General features: G+C 39.2%; 1 protein-coding gene across 1 annotated transcript in view; it reads left to right on the top strand.

The window, feature by feature from the left end:
• The first annotated feature begins 215 nt into the window (after nt 1–215).
• The window catches only part of LOC127635947 (chondroitin sulfate N-acetylgalactosaminyltransferase 1-like), a 70,294-nt gene continuing 51,012 nt past the window's right edge, over nt 216–19,497 (top strand). The window contains exon 1 of the mRNA XM_052116255.1: nt 216–332. The gene's annotated coding sequence lies outside the window, so the exon portion shown is untranslated. The remainder of the gene's footprint in view (nt 333–19,497) is intronic.

Below are 19,497 nucleotides of genomic sequence, written 5' to 3' on the forward strand. Positions count from 1 at the left end.
GAAATAAGTGCATGTGCATGTAAAATAATTTATCGGCAACGGCGGATCAATTCAGGTTCATGGGCAAAGAAAAGCGTGCTGGGCTTCAGGAGCGTGTCAGCTTTGGCTGCAGGTAACAACGCATCCTTTATGTGCGGACTGGAGGCGGAGGCAGTTTTGGGGTGGGGTGGACCAGAGGATCCGGTTTCGCCGCGAGAGAAACACACAGTGGTTCACCGCTTCTCCGCACACACTTCACCACATGCTGTACCATCACACATCGCGCTGTTTTGAAGGAGACAGGGCACTGAGACATGCTGAGACACTGGAGGTAGTTCTTCTTTATTATGACGGTAAGACATATTCCTTACATTTCTTAGATTGAAGTAGCCTATAATAGCATTAGATATTTATAGGGATGGTAGTCCATATAGCCTAATAATAATTTCAATAACTGTTGAATACTGTTGTAAACAGTAATTGAATGATATGGTAAAATGGTAAAAAATGAGACGACTAGTTACAAGAAGTTGACAAAAGGGCTTTAAGGAAAGCTCAGAGTTCAATAAAAGTTAAGCGCTATCGACAGCATTTGTATCATAATGTAGATAACCACACAAATTATGAATATTAATAAAATAAAACAATAAATCGACTTGTAAAAAAAAAAAAACTGGGTGACAGTGAGGATCTTACAATTGAAATGTATTGGGGCCGATGTGAAATGTTAAAGACGCAAACAATAAATCGTACGATTTAACACGATTTTAGTGCGATAAAATCACCTACTATGTAAAGTAGCATGTGTCTTTTTACAATTTCGTTGCCATGACGACGTATTGCCATAAACACTTTAATGTCGACGAATTAAACAACTTTACAGCAAATACATTTTTGTGGTAATCAACATTAGGCCTATGTCACAAATGCTGTCGATTTATCTTTACTTGTATTGAACCCGGAATAGTCATGGCAGTTCCCGTTGTGACAACTTACTCTATGCATTGTGACAACATGCCCCACTACTAGTGTGATAAATTAACTTTTAAACCTTTCAGATGCAATATCGGTGGAATAGCCTATATATATATGTATATACATTTTATTTTGTAGGAAAGACCTTATATGTCTACACATAAATGCAATGGGGTAAAAATGCCTTTCAGAATTTGTTGATTATGTTTTTAGAAGAACATACTGTAAGAGGAACCTTTACCAGTAAGTACTTTAGTACATTATTTACATTGTCTTTGCACTAGTGACAAGATCCATTTGTAAATTCTTGGTACAGTTGCTAAGAGATCTTTTAAGAATCTTCAGGAACATACCTCAGTGAGGAAAAAGTCTCAGTTATTCAGTTTCAGGCATACAGTATTTCATCTCAGAATAGAATGCAACACATATAATATAAGATGATTTTATGGTTGTAGCAGCACAATAAAAGTTACATGGGCTTTCCTCATTCTTGTAACAGGTTCAATCAGGTTTAAACTATCAGTTTGTCCAAAAAGGGAAGCACAATTTAAAACATTATACCCAGACTCCCAGGAATCTCTTCAGATAACCACAGTTTTACTTTTAAACAGTTGGACTGTCTGCCATTCAGAACCAGTTTCCTCTGAACTGGCAAGATATTGGTTTAATTGCTCAACGCAGAGAATGTACTTCTGAATTAGTTAAAGTAGCAGTAGTCATATTAGGTGTATAGATACCGTGTGAACTTAGCAGCTGCACATATAGACCTCAAAACTCTTTGGACAATGACAACCTTAACTCGAAACTCAATTTTCATTTAAATTCCCACTCCTTTCACTTTACTGATGAGTTTGTAATAGTAACGGGTGATTAAACTTTGGCTCTCTGATCTGGTCTCATTCTTTCTCCCACTTATGCTGATCTTCTCTCAGACACACACACACACACTAAAGCTTATTAATATGAATGGCAATTTCCTGAGCTATCCTGCATTGGCAATACCTAGAAAATGTGGAGCAACCTGTAGGTGTCGATTAATATGGCATGTTCTCCATCATTTGCACTGGAACAAATCCAAACTAATTTATTGACAATATTGGCATGCATATTCAAAGACTTATCTAAATCTTCTAATATAAATGGAGACTTCACTGAATTAGTGAAGCTTGCAGTTTCTGCTCTTCTAGCAGCATTAAATAAAATTGCAATCTGTTTTTTTAAGGATAGTCATAACAGCATTGGCATAACCAGTGCTTTGAGTTGAATCTGAATAGAATATATTGTACTGCTTGCAATTTTTATGAATATGAATCAGTTTGCAATATGCAACAATAAACATTTCGAACAGCAGCATGCTACATTGTTGTCAGATGTTGCCTATTTAATTCAGCAAGTGTAGTCCAGTTATCGTCTCGGAAATAAATTGGGTTATTTTGAATTTTAATCCAAGTTAGAGTTAAAAATGTTAGTCTGGCTGCTTTTGGCAGTCTGATCAAATAATGACTAATCGAATCATTTCATTCATCACACTGGAAATGGACCTATACTGCACATTTTGGCGAATGTTCACTGAAAACCTTAATAAGTTGATATACACAATTGATTTAGTAAAAGCGTTCCCTCAATTTAATCGGGTAATGGCGTCTCCAAAACTTGTGTAATTAAGTTTACTTAACTTGGTGTTCATATTGAACTTAACTATTTAAGTTAAGGTAACCTAGATGCAAGTAGACTTATCTCAAATTTACAATATAAATAGTGCTGTGTTTACTTAATAATTTTAGTACAATGGACTAAAATTTAGGTGACACAATAACACAGCTTATACAGTATAATGAAAATTATAACTTATTGTAGATCAATCATTAAATAAACATTTCTCCACAGAAATGCACAAATACCTGTAGTTCAGTTGCACATGTACAAAGTGAGCTGAAACAGTGACCACAGTTACATTGACACCAGACAGCGGGTTATTGCGAGAAAACAGCGTTCCCTTTTACATGCTGTAACATGGTGGTGATCTTTTAGAGAAGCGACTTAGGATCTATTTGCAGCTTAGTTAAATGAAGACAAGGAAGAACGTAATACAATAAACATGGAAGAATACAAAAAGCTAAATATATACAGTAACCCTACAGCTTAACATAAGAACAAGAACTGACAATGAATGAAGGAAACAAGAGGGTATATATACACACAGATGAATAATGAGGGAACGGGTAACAGCTGTGGAAGATGGAGGGCAGGTGAGTGTAATCAAAAAGGTGCATACTGGGAAATTTAGGCATGAACAAGGGGAAAACTCAACAGTTACTGAACTGAACTGATGGTGAGGGAAAAACACAAAACCCAGACAAGACCAGGTGAGAGGAGGAAATTTGCCATCAGGAGTCCACAGAGGTTTTTTTTAGGAAGGGTGACAAAACTCCAGGGTGAATGGACAGAGGGTCTGGAGGCCTAGGAGGAGGATCAGGGAGCCAGGACAGAGCTGGTGGAGGGTCAGGAGGTTTAGGAGGAGGATCAAGTTTGGAGATGGCCGTGGAAGGCTTGGAGGAAGGGAAGGAGGATTTAGGATGTGGAGCCAAAGGAGACTCAGGAGGTGAAGCCGTAGGAGACTCAGGAGGCGGAGATGTAGGAGGCGGAACCATAGGAAGCTCAGGAGGCGGAGCTGGAGAACCTGAAGATCAGAGTGTTGCAGAAGACTGGAAGGACCAGGGTGGAGCCAGAGGCTCAGAGGATCTAAGCAGCGGCAGAGTCTCGGAGGACCAAGGCAGGGCTGGGGGATCGGAAGACTGAGGTGGAGCCGGTGGGACTGAGGACCAAGGCAGAGCCATAGGGATGCAGGTCCCCGGTGGAGCCGGAGGATCAGAGAGCCAAGGCATCTCTGGAGGATTGAGAGCCTAGGTGGAGCCAGGTCAAGGACAAGGAACCCCGGTGGATGCTATAGTCTGGAAGACCACGGTAGAAATGAGGGATCGTAGAGCCGAGGTGATGTCGAGGGATCAGAGAGAGTTCAGGGCTCTGAGGGCCTAGGTGGAGTCGGGGTGTCGAAAGTTCTTTTCATCTGTAATGCCACAGGGGGTGATGGTTGAACCCGTGACTTGTGGAGAACTGGCTGATCAGGAGGAGCAGCTAATATCCTGGGCGGGACCAGCGAAGGAGAAATGTCCATCGTGCTGGACGAAACCAGTGGAGGAGGAAGGGCTAGGGTACAGAACGGAACCTGCGTGTCCCTGATGCTGGACAGAACTAGAGGAGTAGAAAAGCTGGATGTAACCAGTGGAGCAGAAGGGTTGGACGGGACCAGCGGAGGAGGACGGATACTCTGGGTGGGCACGATGGTGGGAACCTGCTCCAGCTCTAACAGCTCAGCGAGTGCTGGCTCTGGAACAGACGAGGCTTGCAAAGCTGGCTCTGGGATGGACGAGGCTTGCAACGCAGGTTTTGGGATGGATGAGGCTTCAAGAACTAGCTTGTTGACCGTGGTAGGCGTGGGCATTGGCTCGTTGGCCATGGTAGGTGTGGGCATTTGCTCGTTGGCTGTGGCAGGTGTGGTCATTGGCCATGGAAGGCCAGGAGGGCGAAGCTGTGGAAGGCCAGTAGGGCGTGGCCATGGAAATTATGGCCACCCGGGGGTTATTCACTGTAGGGGGAGAATTAATATCCTCTTTCTCTTCCCCTACAGTGATAAGTGAGCCACATCATTTGAGAGCCAAATCCATGTACTCACATAAAGTCCAGTGAGGATCAGCCTTGGGCATCCGTCCGCTTAATGATTCATTTAGACCAGCTCTGAAAAATTACATCAGAGCACAGTCATCATACTGCACCACATTTGCAAGCTCAATGAACTCACTGACATGATCCTCTAATGGATGGTCCTCTTGAGTGAGGAGGAGTATTTGGACAGCCGCTAGACCATTTGTAGGTCAGTTCTTCTGTAACGTGGTGGTGGTGATCTTTTAGAGAAGAGGCTTAAGATCTAAACGCAGCCTCGTTTAATGAAGACAAGGAAGAAGGTAATACAATAAACATGGAAGAGTACAAAAGAACTAAATATATACATTAATGCTACAGCTTACCTTAAGAGAAAGAACTAACAATGAGTGAAGGAATCAAAAGGGTATATATACACACAGATGAATAATGAGGGAACAGGGAACCGCTGTGGAAGATGGAGGGCAGGTGAGTGTAATCAAAAGGTGTATACTGGCAAATGTTGTCAATGAACAAGGGGAAAACTAAACAGTCACTGAACTGAAATGAATGTGAGGGAAAAACACAAGGCAGTTCATGACATGCACTTTTTAAGCACTGTTCTTTTTACTCCTGTATACATGAGGCTCTGTCAGTAAGCAGCTTTCTACACAGCAACATCATTTTCTGTGATGATTGTGTAAATAACGCACATGGTGCTAAATCCCTGGAATAAACTGTTTTCTTAAGTGCATGTAAACGTAAACACTGTTAACAGGGTCCAATTTGACCAAAGGGGACACAAATCACACTAATGATAACATCACATGAAACAACTATTTGCAACAAAACAACATAAATAATACTACAAAAGAGCTAAAACCTACAAAACTTGACATTTCAAGTAATGTGTAATTGAGACGGCTTGATTTTTCCAGTAATTACAACATTAGGGTTTAGATTAGGTCATTAGGGTATTCTCGGATTCACACTGAAAATTTGAATAGGTACTATATACTGAAGAAATAGTATGGTCGTATGCCACTCCAAACATAGCTGGCATTAGATTTGGAATCCAATATGGCTAAATCCTTGTAGTGCTGGACTGGACCCAATGTTGGATCTGTCCTCTGGATGAATCAAGAGCTGCTTGTTGGACAAATGGGCAGGTTTTCTTTGTTCCCGTTTCAATGTTCAAAAACATATTTGTGTTTTATAAAGATTTCAAGCTTTAGAAAATATTTTCATGGTTTTGCAGTTGAACAAACCCTCAAATTTTGGCACAGATGTGGGAAACATAGTGTGTGGCTACATGGAAATCATGCAGTATGTCAACAGTCATTGTTAGACATTTGATTTTTTTTTTACTCCCTGTACCCAGTTAGTTCTTCCTCACTCTCAGTCAAAGCTGCTGTTTGATGCTTTTTATATAGAGAGAGATCCTCTATATGCTCTATTGAAACATTTTTGGCTTGTTTGGAAGTCAGTTCTGAATGACAGGTCCATAAATATTGTCCTTCTAAGACTGCATTGAATGGCAACAAGTGCCCTCTAATTTTCCTCGTCTGTGAGTGTTTTGAGGGTGTATTGTTCAGTTCTTTTGGCTGTGGTTGATACAGTAAATATGAAGTGGCTTGAATTAAGAGGCAATTGGGTGTTGAAAATGTTAAGTTGAAGGAGGTGCAGATGTTTTGGCAGAATGAGAGACCGTCATATGTTTTTAAAGTGCTGAGATAATCTGGGGCATTGGTCATGAGTATGAATGGAGGTTGTATGTGAAAGGGTGTGTTTAACAACAGGGGAAGGTTAGGGAACTAATAATCTCAATAAACCCTTTTTATCCCAAAAAAGAAAATTCTGTCATAATTTCCTCACCCTGATGTCATTCCAAACCTGTGTGACTTTCTTTTGCGGGGCACAAAAATAAACATTTAGCCTACTGAATATTCCATCTGTTGTACAATGATAAAGCTTAAAAGGACACCAAAGTATCTTAAAAAAAAGTCCATATGACTATGGAGTAGGTATTAGTAATTTACAGGGAAAATCTTGATGTCGATTGTGTGTTCATGAGCGCTATGAGAAAAACTTGTTCATAGTGGCTCATGTGTTTACGTGAGAACATATATTTTTCACAAGTTCTCGTGAACACTCAAGCCACTGTGAACAAGCCTCATTTATAGTGCTCATGAAGCCCTACAAAAAATTTGGTCACTGGTAAAACATCAACTAAAATACATATTATATATATATATATATATATAATATATCTGCCATGTTTCCATTGATTGTGGTATAAATATTGGGGGTGGGAGGTAATCCCCCAATAATCAAAACAAGCATGTAACCTCCCCCCCCCAAATATTCCACAATCAATGGAAATATGGCTAATGCTTCACACTGCAACCCCACCCATGTTCAAGCCAAATCTATGCCTTTGTGTTTGTGCCAGCCGAGCAACTGCCATTGAGATTAATGCAGAGTATGGTCATGGTTACTGTTGTAACCTCCATTCCCCGAGGGAGGAACGAGACGTGTGTCGAATGAAGTGACATAAGGGGTCTTCCTTGGGAGCCTCGCGTACCTCTGAACTTGAGAAAAGGCCAATGAGAAACTGGCAGACAGAATTTGCATGTCCCGCCCCTGGACATACGGGTATAAAGGGAAGCGTGCACGCGTCTGTCAGTCAGGTTCCCCAGTACAGAGCACCTGCGTTGACGACCCAGCGGGCATCCTCAGTTTGGAGACGCCGTTCCCTTTCCGCTGTCCTCCGAAGCAGACAAAGAGCTGCTCAGAACATCTAGAGCTCTGCGTGTGATCCAAATAGATTCAAGATAGGTCGCAACCCGCCACCTTTTTTTGGGTACGATGAAGTAAGGGCTGTAGAAACCCTTCTTCATCTCGGCTGGAGGGACGGGCTCTATCGCGATCCTTGAGAAGCAGAGTCGTGATCTCTGCCCTTAAAGCTCTGGCTTTTTCGCCGCATATGGAGGTGGAGTGAATACCACCGGAACGAGGTGGGAACCGGGCGAACTGAATCGCGTAGCCGAGTCGGATAGTCCTGGCCAACCAGCTCGACTGTGCATTTCTTTTTTTAAGTAAGTTAATACAACATTAAAACTCTGTATGATTTCATTATGAATGCATGTAGCCTAAAGTATGTTGCCTTTATTGTGACCCTTCTCTTTAGTCACTTGCTTTCCAGCAAGACATGATGCATTAGCCAATGCTTTAGACAATGCTTTAGACAATGCTTTGGCAGCGTCTCCGCTTATGTCAAACATGGAAGTGGTGGCAAAAACCATGCGCAAAACATAAACTTTTATTGGATTACGTTGTTGAAAAATTATTCTGAGGGCTCTCATTGACAGCTGTGGCTTCAAACCATCAACAGAACTGACTGGACTGAGGAGATCAATTTAACTCACAACTTTGCAGCAAAAATTTATAGCAAACATGATTGCATGTTTGTTATTAACTAATTTCATTATAGTAATATATATTGCAAAGAATATGTTTGTACTTATGATGGTTTTGTGTCATACTTAGGTTTAATCATCTAATTTGTCAAATCTAACACAACAGTCTTTCTGATTTCTGCCACCACTTCCTGCGCATGTGTTGACATTTTTGTAAACAAGAAGATTGGTCTATAGAATTTATTCACAGTAATGCCATGATTGATTTTTAATAGGAAAAATTAGGCTTTGAGGGATAGACTTACCATCTCTTCAATGGCATGCATGGTATAAAGCTGCATAAAGCTCTTAGATCCCAGCTGATTTTCCACTATTCATGTTGTCTTAAGCTTTTTGTCTACTGGGTGTCCTTGAAAATATATATTTTTTAATGTTTTGAAAGCGGAACAATCCAAAAACACTTTAATCTGCGGTGTAGCCCATTGAAGAGACTGTACGTCTATCCCTCACAGCCTCGTTGTCATTCCCATTAACAATCAAAGATGGAGTCACGTGATGCCATGCGAGCTCTGCACACTTTTCTAGTTTTAATACTATTTGTGTCATTAACCGGTGAGATTCGATACACCCTGATTCTTGACTGTTCTAGGAAGACAATATGTGCTCTGGAGACATTAAAGATACTTACGTGCTCAAGCTAATTCCCCTCGGCAGCAGGACGAAAGCCCTGGACTCAGTTCGGATGGTGAACTGAAAGATATCCGGCATGAAATGGTGAATGTGGCTGCAATGCTGCCGTAGGTCGTTGCAGACTTGGAGGACCTTGCTGTAATACGTCGATCGATCACTTCCATGGAGACGAAATTCTCTGAGTTGGTTACAAGAGTTGTGGACATCGAGAGATGGATTGATTATCTGGAGTCATCAGAGAGGGAATTAGCTGCTAATACGCTAGCGAACAAGGGAGATTTGGAACACGTCTGGGAAAAACTGGAGGATTTGGAGAATTGTAATCGACAAATCAATGTCTGAATTGTTGGAATTCCTGAGCATAAGGAAGGCCAAGATATGGTGAAATTCCTAGACGAGCTCTTCCCGAGTCTGCTCGACATTAAAGGCCATAAGCTGGAAATCAAGCAAGTTCACAGGGTCCCAGCTCGGAGAGCTGTGGAGGGAGACATGCCCCAATCAATTCTGGCCAAATTTCTGAGATCATTCGATAAAGATCTCGTGTTATGCGAGGCGAGGAGTAGAGGAAAGCTCACTTAGAAGAACCACAGCGTTTTCTTGTTCCCAGACTTTCTGAATTCGACAAGAGAGAAACGTGAATTTTTCAGGGAATGCAAGAATCTCTTACATAAACAGAAGTTTGCTTTTGCTCTGATGTTTCTGGCCAAACTACTATTTCCGAGGAAATGGAGTGCCTTTATGGTTTCGTTTTGTGCTGGTTCCACCTAGCAGCTGTAGTTTGTATTGTGTAGTATAATTTCATTGGGACAGCTTGTGGATGAATCTGCTCGTTTTGGGTGCTTATCCCTCCTGTTGGCTGGAGTTGGTTTGTGCAATATTTCTTGCAGGACATTGGAGTGAGTTTGACTGCCCGAAGAACTGAATTGCCCATTTTTATTTATTTTTTTAGCTGGTTCCACTAGCGGCTGGAGCTTGTTTTGTGGAGCCACACATCTGGCTAGATATATAAAACCATTCCCTCAAATCTGCTGGTGGTGAAATATTTACCTCAGCCATTGATATTAATAATGCTTTTAAAGAATTCTATCTTGATCTTTACAGTTCCACATCTTCGTCTACCGATGAAGATATTGGAAACTTTGTAGAACCATTAGAACTCTCTAAACTGACGACTCAGCAAAAAAATTATCTTGATTCTGAGATAACCTTGGAGGAGCTTGGCGAAGTAATTAAGTCTCCAAGGCCAGATGGCTTTGGCGCTGAAGTTTTTAGATTTTATGCTACAGGCTCTAACTGGCTCCACAGTTGTTAGAAGTTTATACGGATGAGCGATGTGGGCCTTTTATCTATGATTGGAAGGTTAATGTTATTAAAATGAATTGTATTCCAAAATGTAACTACCTGTTCCAATCTCTCCCTGAAGATGTCCCCTCTCTTACTTCAAGCAATTTGATAGCATAGTGAAGTCCTTCATTTGGAATGGTAAGCATCCTAGATTACATTTTAATAAGTTACATAGACAGATTTACAAAGGTGGGCTAGGCCTACCCAATTATTATGCATTCTGTCTCAGACATTTGGCTTACTGGTCGCTTCCACCTGAGAGAGCCCCACACTGGTTTTGTATTGAACAGGAAGTTCTGGCCTATATATTGCCATTGCAAAGCCTTTCTATCAAACAAATTGGAGAAGTTAAGTTAAACCCTGTTGTCTCCCATTTGCACTCTTTATGTGTTTAATTTTGACTGTTATTTAAATGTTACCTCAAGCATATGTCTGAACCCTAAATTATGTATAAGTCCCCTCCCTGCTGCAATTAAAGATTTTATATAGATTCTATTGGACCCACTCTAGATTGTATCCTTGGTCTTAAAGACAAAAGTCAGAAGATGGAGACATAACCCATGTTTTTTGCATGTGTGTTAAGATTCAAGAATTTTGGTTCAGAGCTGTATGTGTGACATTTTAGGCACTAAAATTGGTTTCTGACCAGTAACATGATTGGCATACAAATTTTTAAGTGGATGGAAGTCGGAAGGAGCACCATCGTTTCCGGAGTGGTCATGGCGGTCATTGAGGACACCGAGGTCATGTCCTCGGTATTTTTTTCTTGAAGTGTCGTTTCATTGGGAAGTGAAAATAGCCGACGAGACAATTATCCTTGCATCAACGGAAAGTCACGTGACACATACTTGCAGATACTGCTGTCATGTCAAAACGAAAATAGTCGGCTGTAGCGGATTGTTCCCTAAACCAATTAAAAAACTCAACGCAGTGTCTCGCACAGCTCACATAAACTCACATAAACTTCAAATTGAAGTTTATGTGAGCTGTGCGAGACACTGCGTTGCGTTATCCCAAAAGAGTCCTGCAAAGGTGGGATGCTTCTGGCCACAGAAGAATAGTTACTTGTTTTGAGAAAAGGTGAGACTGAATTACTGAAAGCTAAAGGTATTCTTTATTATTTTATGTATTGTATGTATACATTGCAGTACAGGTGTTGTATCAACATTTGAGTCAACTGAACTGATAATGGAAATATTTTTCTATCACTTACAGTTAGTTGTGAGAACCCAAGTCCATTTCAGAGGATGCATACACACTAATATAGTATATTATATAATATAATATAGTGTACACTACAAATGGATCTCCACCATTTCAGAGGTTGCACAAGAAGCCACAACTACCTATAGGTTATATTTCAACAGTTCACACCCAGATACAGGAAAACACACACACACACACACGGTGCACAGTTTGCACAGTTTGCACATGTTGTTATGGAAAATAAATATGTTGTCAGCCAAACGTATTTATCAAGTGTTATTTGTGCGCATTATTTTTGACCTCGGTATTTAAAAAATCCTGGTTACGGCCTTGGGAGTGGTGTGCAGAGATGGGGAGGGTGACCGTTTTCAAAGGAGGTGGCAAGTAGAAGGCTGGGGTTTGGGGACTTGTTTGTTAAGAAATGGGGTAATTATTTAGTGTTTTTGGGGGACTCTCTGTGAGGGGATGGGGAGAGAGAAATTTTGTTTAATCATGTGTGTTTATTATATTTTCCTTTTTCTCGGTGTGTGTGTGTGTGTATTTTTATAGGTGACCACAGGGGTGTTCATTGGGGGTCAGGGTGGGCTTGGTGATTGGGGAGGGATATTAGTCGGGTCAATAAATAATCAATAAAAACATTTTAATTGAAAAAATAAAATAAATCCAAGATAGCCCTGCTGTGCATAAGGTCTTTTAAAATTAAAAAAAATAATTTCTGTCATCACTGCTCACTCTTTGAGTCTGTATGAATCTTTCTCTGCCGTGGTACAAAAAAGGAGATGTTAAGCAAAATGTTTAGTCTCAGTCACCATTCACTGTCACTGCATCTTGTTCCATTCAATGAAAGTGAATGGTGACTGAAACTCCCTAATATCTCTTTTTAATATCCACTGAAATAAGAAAGTCATACAGGTTTGCAACAGAACGAAGGTAAGTGATGACAATTCAAATTTTTGTGTGAAATATCTCAAGTAAAGTCAGTTACCTTAAAAATGGGCGTTTAAAGTTGACAAGATGTATTGAAAAAGTTAAAAGATTGGGATTTCTGAGACTTCCGGTTGGACGCTGATAATGATGGCAGCATAGAGGAACAGCTCCCCGAATAAAGTTTTAAAATTCCCCTTTTCTCGGATTGTAAGAATCAAAATTAGGACATTATAGTAAGGGGTATCATGACAAGAGGTAAAGCAAAGAAAACTGGAAACAACACTGGAAATTTGGAAGACGTCGAAAGTCAGTCAGGACTAGCAGAGAAGCCAATGTTAGCCGAGGACGAAGCTAGCAAAGCCACGAGTAAAGCAGGCGATTCATCTAAAAAGATGGCAACTTTGGACATTGTGCTGCAAGAGCTCAGAGATTTTCACAGTGAGAATGGGGAAAGCCTCAAAGTAATTCGGGAGGACATTCAAAAAATAGATAGCAGGTTGGACGAGGCTGATCGGCGCATATTGGAGTCGGAAGACCAGATTCAAAATATTGAAGACGTCACTTTGGAACTTTTGGAGTTACAAAATCAAGTTGCAGCTAAATTGACGGATCAAGAGGGTCGCTTAAGAAGGGACAATATCAGGATCCACGGCTTAAAAGAAGGAGCAGAAGATGGGGCCCAGTCGATGGTCTCATTCATCGAGTCCCTCCTGAGAGAGAAGCTTGAACGACAGGCGGATGCTAGACCCGGGTATAAGCAGAGACTGCAGGCTTTTAGGAGGATGCCAGAGGCAAATGACTGATCCAGAAGTTTTCAGGACTTTTTTCTTGCTTTTTTTTCCCTTCATTTCTTTCAGTGTTTTAGGGTGAGATGTATAAGAAGAACTCCCTCAAATTAAGGTACAATTGTATTCTCCGAGTTGTCGTTATGGTATGTATTTTTGGTTAGATTATTGTTGCAGAGAGGGCCCTCTGGCCGTTAGGGCTATCCCTCCGAGTCTTATCTAGTCTCAGATAAGGTCGAGAGGACGACCTTAATGTTGGAAGTCTTTTTGTTTTTGTTTAGTGATTTGATAAATTGTTCTAGAGCTTGTTCTGTTAGGCTCATGGTTGTGTGTTTTTACGGTGGCATAGGGGGAGTACTGGGGATAGTAATAAGAACAATTAGACCTAAAATATGGCTATACAAAAAAAACTTAATTAAAGTGGTTTCCTATAACGTGAATGGTGTTCTCAACCCAATTAAAAGAAGTAAAATTCTAAGTAAAATGAAGAAAGATAGGGCGGGGATAGTTTTTCTGCAGGAAACCCATCTGACAGAAAAAGAACATGAAAAACTGAAGAGAAATGGCTATAACCAGGTATATGCTGCTTCATATAAATCAGGCCACAGGAGAGGGGTAGCGGTTTTAATATGGAATCAAATCCCATTTCAGAAACAGTCAGTGATAAGCGATAAAGATGGAAGATATGTCTGGGTTAAAGGAAGAGTAGAGGGAGTATTAATTAGTCTTCTGAATATATATGCACCCCCTGGCTCAGATTGGACGTTTTGTAGAAAATTGTTTGATTTGATGGCATCAGAGGGGGAGGGGGTTTTAATCGCAGGAGGGGATTTGAACCAAAGGTTGGACCCTCAATTAGACACCTCAGGGAGGGGAGTAAAAAAGAATGTGATTCCAAATAAAATTGGAAATATGATGGGAGAATTAGGTATCATAGATGTATGGAGAGAATTGAATCCTACAACCAAGGACTACACTTTTTACTCTTCTCCGCATAAAATATATTCAAGAATAGATTACATCCTAATGTACGATATAGATAGACATATGGTGGGGAATTGTGAGATTGGGGTGGCTGACTTATCTGATCATAGTCCGGTTTATGCAACGTTGGCTTTGACACCTGAAAAAAGAACAACATTCTGGAGACTGAATGCCAGTATATTAAAAGGAAGTATTAAGGAAGAAATAGAATCGGAAATTCAAAGATATTTGGAGGAGAATGATAATGGGGAAGTGTCCCCACCAGTACTATGGGACGCATGTAAGGCGGTGTTAAGAGGGAAATTAATTGCCAAATCTGCTTATTTAAAAATATTGAGGCAAAGGAATCTTGATGCATTACAATTGGACCCACAGAAATTAGAAAAGGAACATAAAGAAAGGCCGGATGACAAAACTTATCAGGAAATTAGGAAGAAAAAAGCAGAGATAAATGAAATTAACTCAGCAGACATACAAAAAAGTTACTGTTCACAAAACAACGGTATTATGAAACAGGTAGTAAATCGACAAAGTTACTGGCATATAAGTTAAGAAAACAGCAGGCTAGAAGTAATATATATAAGATAAGGGATTCTCACAATAAAATAATAAGGTATAAGACAGAGGACATAAAAAAATGCTTTGAATCATATTATACACAACTTTATGACCAACCACTCATTGATAATATTGCAGACATAGAAGCCTTTTTAGATACACTTTCATTGCCTAAGGTAACAGACGAACAAAATTCATTCCTGATATCAGTGATTACAGCTCAGGAAATAAACTCTGCGATTTCTAAACTCAAAGTGAGTAAGTCCCCGGGAGCAGATGGATACTCCTCAGAATGGTATAAGTTGTTCAGGGAATCATTAATTCCAATGCTAGAAAAAACCTTTAACTGGGTGTTAAAGAATGGTGAAATACCATACTCATGGCGGGAAGCCATCATTTCTGTAATCCCTAAAGATGGCAAGGACGAATTGGACTGTTCCAGCTATAGACCTATTAGTGTCCTGAATCAGGACTATAGACTTTAAACTGCAATATTGGCTAGACGTATTGAGCTGTTTTTACCGGGTATTATTCAGTTGGACCAGACAGGATTTATTAAAGAAAGACAAATGCAAGATAACATAAGAAGGGCTTTACATGTGATGCAGCATATTAAAGAAAATCACACTGAAGCAGTTGTGATGGGAATGGATGCGGAGAAAGCGTTTGACTCTGTCAGGTGGGATTTCCTTTATAGAGTGTTAAAAAAATTTAACTTCCATGATACAATAATTAGGACAATACAAGTCTTGTATACTGACCCAACGGCCAGGATTAAGATTAATGGGAGTTTATCCAATTCTATTTCATTAAGGCGTGGATGTAGGCAGGGTTGTTCGGCTAGCCCCCTTCTCTTCGCAATTTTTTTGGAACCACTTAGCCAATCCATAAAACAAAATGCACAAATACAAGGCATAGAGATAAAGGGGACATTTCAGAAGCTTGCACTATTCACAGATGATGTCCTAATATTTTTGTCTAATCCCGATACATCCTTGCCAGTACTCATGTCAGAATTTGTAAAGTTTGGACAAATGTCCGGCTACAAAATAAATGTTCAGAAAACACAAGTCCTCACTTTCAATTATAGCCCCTCTGAAGCGATTAAAGAAAATTATAAAATTAAGTGGAATTTGAAATCAATGAAATATCTTGGAATTGATTTAACAAAAGATATTAGCCAATAGAAATCAGCAAACTATGACCCATTAATATCCAATATAAAAGAAGACATTGCAAGGTGGAATTTAATTCCCTTTATGACGCTTACATCTAGAGTTGAGGTGGTCAAAATCAATGTTCTTCCCAGGGTGTTATACCTGTTTCAGAATCTTCCAGTGGAGATACTGGATAAGGAACTTATAGAATGGGACAAAATTATCTCAAGATATATCTGGCAAGGAAAACAACCTAGAATAAGATACAAAACACTACAACTATCTAAGGCGAAGGGGGGGCTAGCTCTCCCGTGCTTAAAAAGTTATTATCAAGCAGCGCAAATAAAGCCTTTGTTGAAATTATGTAATCCTTCCTACTCTGCTAGGTGGAAAGAAATTGAAATGAAAATGACAACGGAAGCTCCAATACAGGCATTAATCGGGGATTACAAACTCAGGCACCAATTGAAAAATGTACCCAATCCATGGCTGGACATTTCACTTAAAGTGTGGTTTGAAATTGTTACAAAGAATAAATTGACACACTGAAATAAGCTGCTAAGGTGGATAGGATATGATACAGAATTTTCCCCTAATATAAGAGATAATAGATTTAAAAATTGGGAACAAGGACCACGAATGTTTTGGGAACTATTAGAAAATAAGAAGTGTAAAAGTTTTGAAGAAATTAAAGAACAGTTTAGTCTGGCAAATCAAGATTTTTATAGATTTCTTCAAGTGAGGCATTATTTAGAGCAAGATATAAAAAAGGAAAATTTTGACGTAGAGTCCAACATTATAAAACTCTTTATTTCCGCATACCAATCTAAAATAAACAAGAAATGAATTGCAAAGATATATTCAGGGATAGAAGCTTTAAAAGGAGACGGTACACACTACATAAAACAAAAATGGGAAGTTGAAGCAAACATAAAAGTGACGGATGAGGAATGGGAGGATCTCACTCAACAAATATGGAGAGTGACATCATCCCTAACCTGGAGGGAACATGGATGGAAAAACTTAATGAGATATTTTAGAACTCCAGCTCAGACAAAATATCGGGATACAATCTGTTGGCGGGGATGTGGGGAAAAGAGTGCTAATCATGTTCATGTTTTTTGGAGTTGTCCTTCGATGGTGAAATATTGGATGGAACTCAAACAATGTATGGACAAGATTTTACAGATTGATCTACCTTTCACTTTTGACACACTTTATTTGGGAAGACTTAATATGCAAGGTAAAAAGAATCTGAATTGTAAAATGTTTAAAATCATGTTACTAGCAGGAAAAAAGGGAATTACTAGGAAATGGCTTAAGGTGGAAGCGCCAAGAGAGGAAAATTGGGTTGATGTGATGCATGATATATACGTTATGGAGAAACTGACTTCCACTTGTAGATTTGAAATGGATAAATTCGAGAGGTTGTGGAATGGATTCTTGAAATTTATTCGGCCAATAAGATCAGACTTTGTGTGAAATATAATACCTGAGGCTCTCCCCTGTTTTTGTTTTTGCTACCAGTTTGTTTGTTTGCTTTGTTTTTGTTTTATTATTTTTTTCATTTATTTATTTATTTATTTATCTTTTTGTTTCATGGAAAAAAGCTGTAGTAGGACAAGATAAAAATGTTGTATAATATGACCAAATGTATATTTATGTCTTGCAACATCAAGAAAAAATAAATATATAAAAAAAAAAGAACACAAAGATATATATAAAAAAAAAAGAAAAAGTTAATAGATTTAATTATTAAAGAGAACTCTGCTGCATAATTAGTTATGATGTATATTGAATACAGATTATATACAAATATATATATATATATATATATATATATATATATATATATATAATAATTATATTAATATTATAATATTTATATAATTATATTATTATTGTTTTGCATATTACAAACATTTTAAAATTGACTGATTCAGATAGCAGAGAATATACATGTATATGTTAGATCTAGAGAGATGGAGATGAGTGACAGGTGTAACTCTGCAGCCGAGTTGTTCTGTTAGCTTTACAATTATTGTCAAAGGTAATGTAATATAAGGAAGCGCCACGATTTGAAAGGGGTCAAAAGACCGCTATAACCTTGAGCGCTTGCAAAATGCAACTTTGACAGCTTTGTTGATTATAAGCAGGAGTGATAGTGTTAGCGCATCGCTCGCTTACAGAGATGCAGAATTTGTGTGTAACATTGCAAGTTCATTAAAAATGCACTCCCCTGCATGCTCTAATACTAAATTCAAGCGTTAGCTGATAAATAATGGATGCATGAGAGAGAGAGGGAGACTTCTTGTAATTTATTTAAGATATTTCAGACTTTTTTTGGGCCTTACTTTTTAAAAAGTAAATGTAAAGCTTTTTAAGGACTTGCAGGTACCCTGTTAATGGGAAAGCTACACTTAAGCTAACTTAAGTATATTAAATGTCATTAAAATTATGTACTGGCACCTTTCCAGATATAGTCAAGTCCTGGTTGATAAAATCAAGTCTATATACAGTATATACTGTATGTATACAGTTTATATATACACCAATCAGCCACAACATTAAAACCACTTGGCTAATATCGTAGTCATGCTGCATAATCCAGTTCAGTGTTATCCATTGAAGTGATTTGGACCATGGCATGATTGTTGGTGCCAGATGGGCTTGTTTGAGTTTTCTCTAACTGCTGATCTCCGGGGATTTTCATGCCCAACAGTCTCTAGAATTTAATGGTGCCAAAAACAAAAAAACATCCAGTGAGCGGCAGTTCTGTGGACATATATATATATATATATATATATATATATATATATATATATATATAAAAAAGTTTAAAACTGTTGTTAGGTCACACTACAATTCGTGTTCCATTCAGTCCCATTCAAACGCATACAAAGTATTGTGAAAGACCGGAAACACAAACGTATGCGTTTAGATTTTGCATTCCGCTGCATACAAAAATTCAAGTTTGGTGAAATCTCACCAACGAATCTGGATGATGAGAGGACGTGTGACGTGCAACCTTTGACAAGTCGTCAAAAGGCTAAAAGAAGCGGGCTTTATTCAAACCTGTGTGCAATGGAAGCACAGGGCAAAGAAGATAAATGGACAGAGCGGTCAAATAATTGATTGCGCAGTGTCTCGTCTGCACTTGCTCTGACGGATGAAGACTGTACATTGACTCTGCAAAAACCTACTGTAGCTCCATTATAATTGAACATGTAAACTGTTTCATGTTGACCTTAAAGGCTGGCCAGATGGTAGGCATGATCTAGGCTGGGCATGAAGTGATCCAACATAATTAAGGGGAATGAGAGTTACCTGAGGCCTCGAAGGACATCAAAGAGCCCTTTCTCTCTCTACCTCTCCCACATTCCCTGTTCGTACACTGTTTTCCTTCAATCCCCACAAACTATCTCTCTCCCCCTGTGTTTTCCCTAAACAGAACACAAGCAACACCTGGAATCGCTTTCTCTGGTGTCCTCCCTCTAATGTAGCAGTAAAACAGCAGGGATTGACTTGGCTTATGCGCCTGTGGACTCTTGCTCTCTTTTTCTCTATGCGGATATCCCACCTTGTTAAGTTAGCTGTTTCAGGCAGTTTCTCTTCAAAGACATCTCTCAAACCCTCAAGGGAATTTTGATGACTTCTTTCAGCGAAGAAGTGGTGGAAAACAGATACAGGAATGGTAAAATAAGTACCAGGTGCTGTCTGTGAGTAGAATAGACTTGCAATAAATGATTTCACATGGGATGTTGCGAATAGTGT

The sequence above is a fragment of the Xyrauchen texanus genome, chromosome 43, assembly GCF_025860055.1.
Source record: "Xyrauchen texanus isolate HMW12.3.18 chromosome 43, RBS_HiC_50CHRs, whole genome shotgun sequence".
NCBI lineage: Eukaryota > Metazoa > Chordata > Actinopteri > Cypriniformes > Catostomidae > Xyrauchen > Xyrauchen texanus.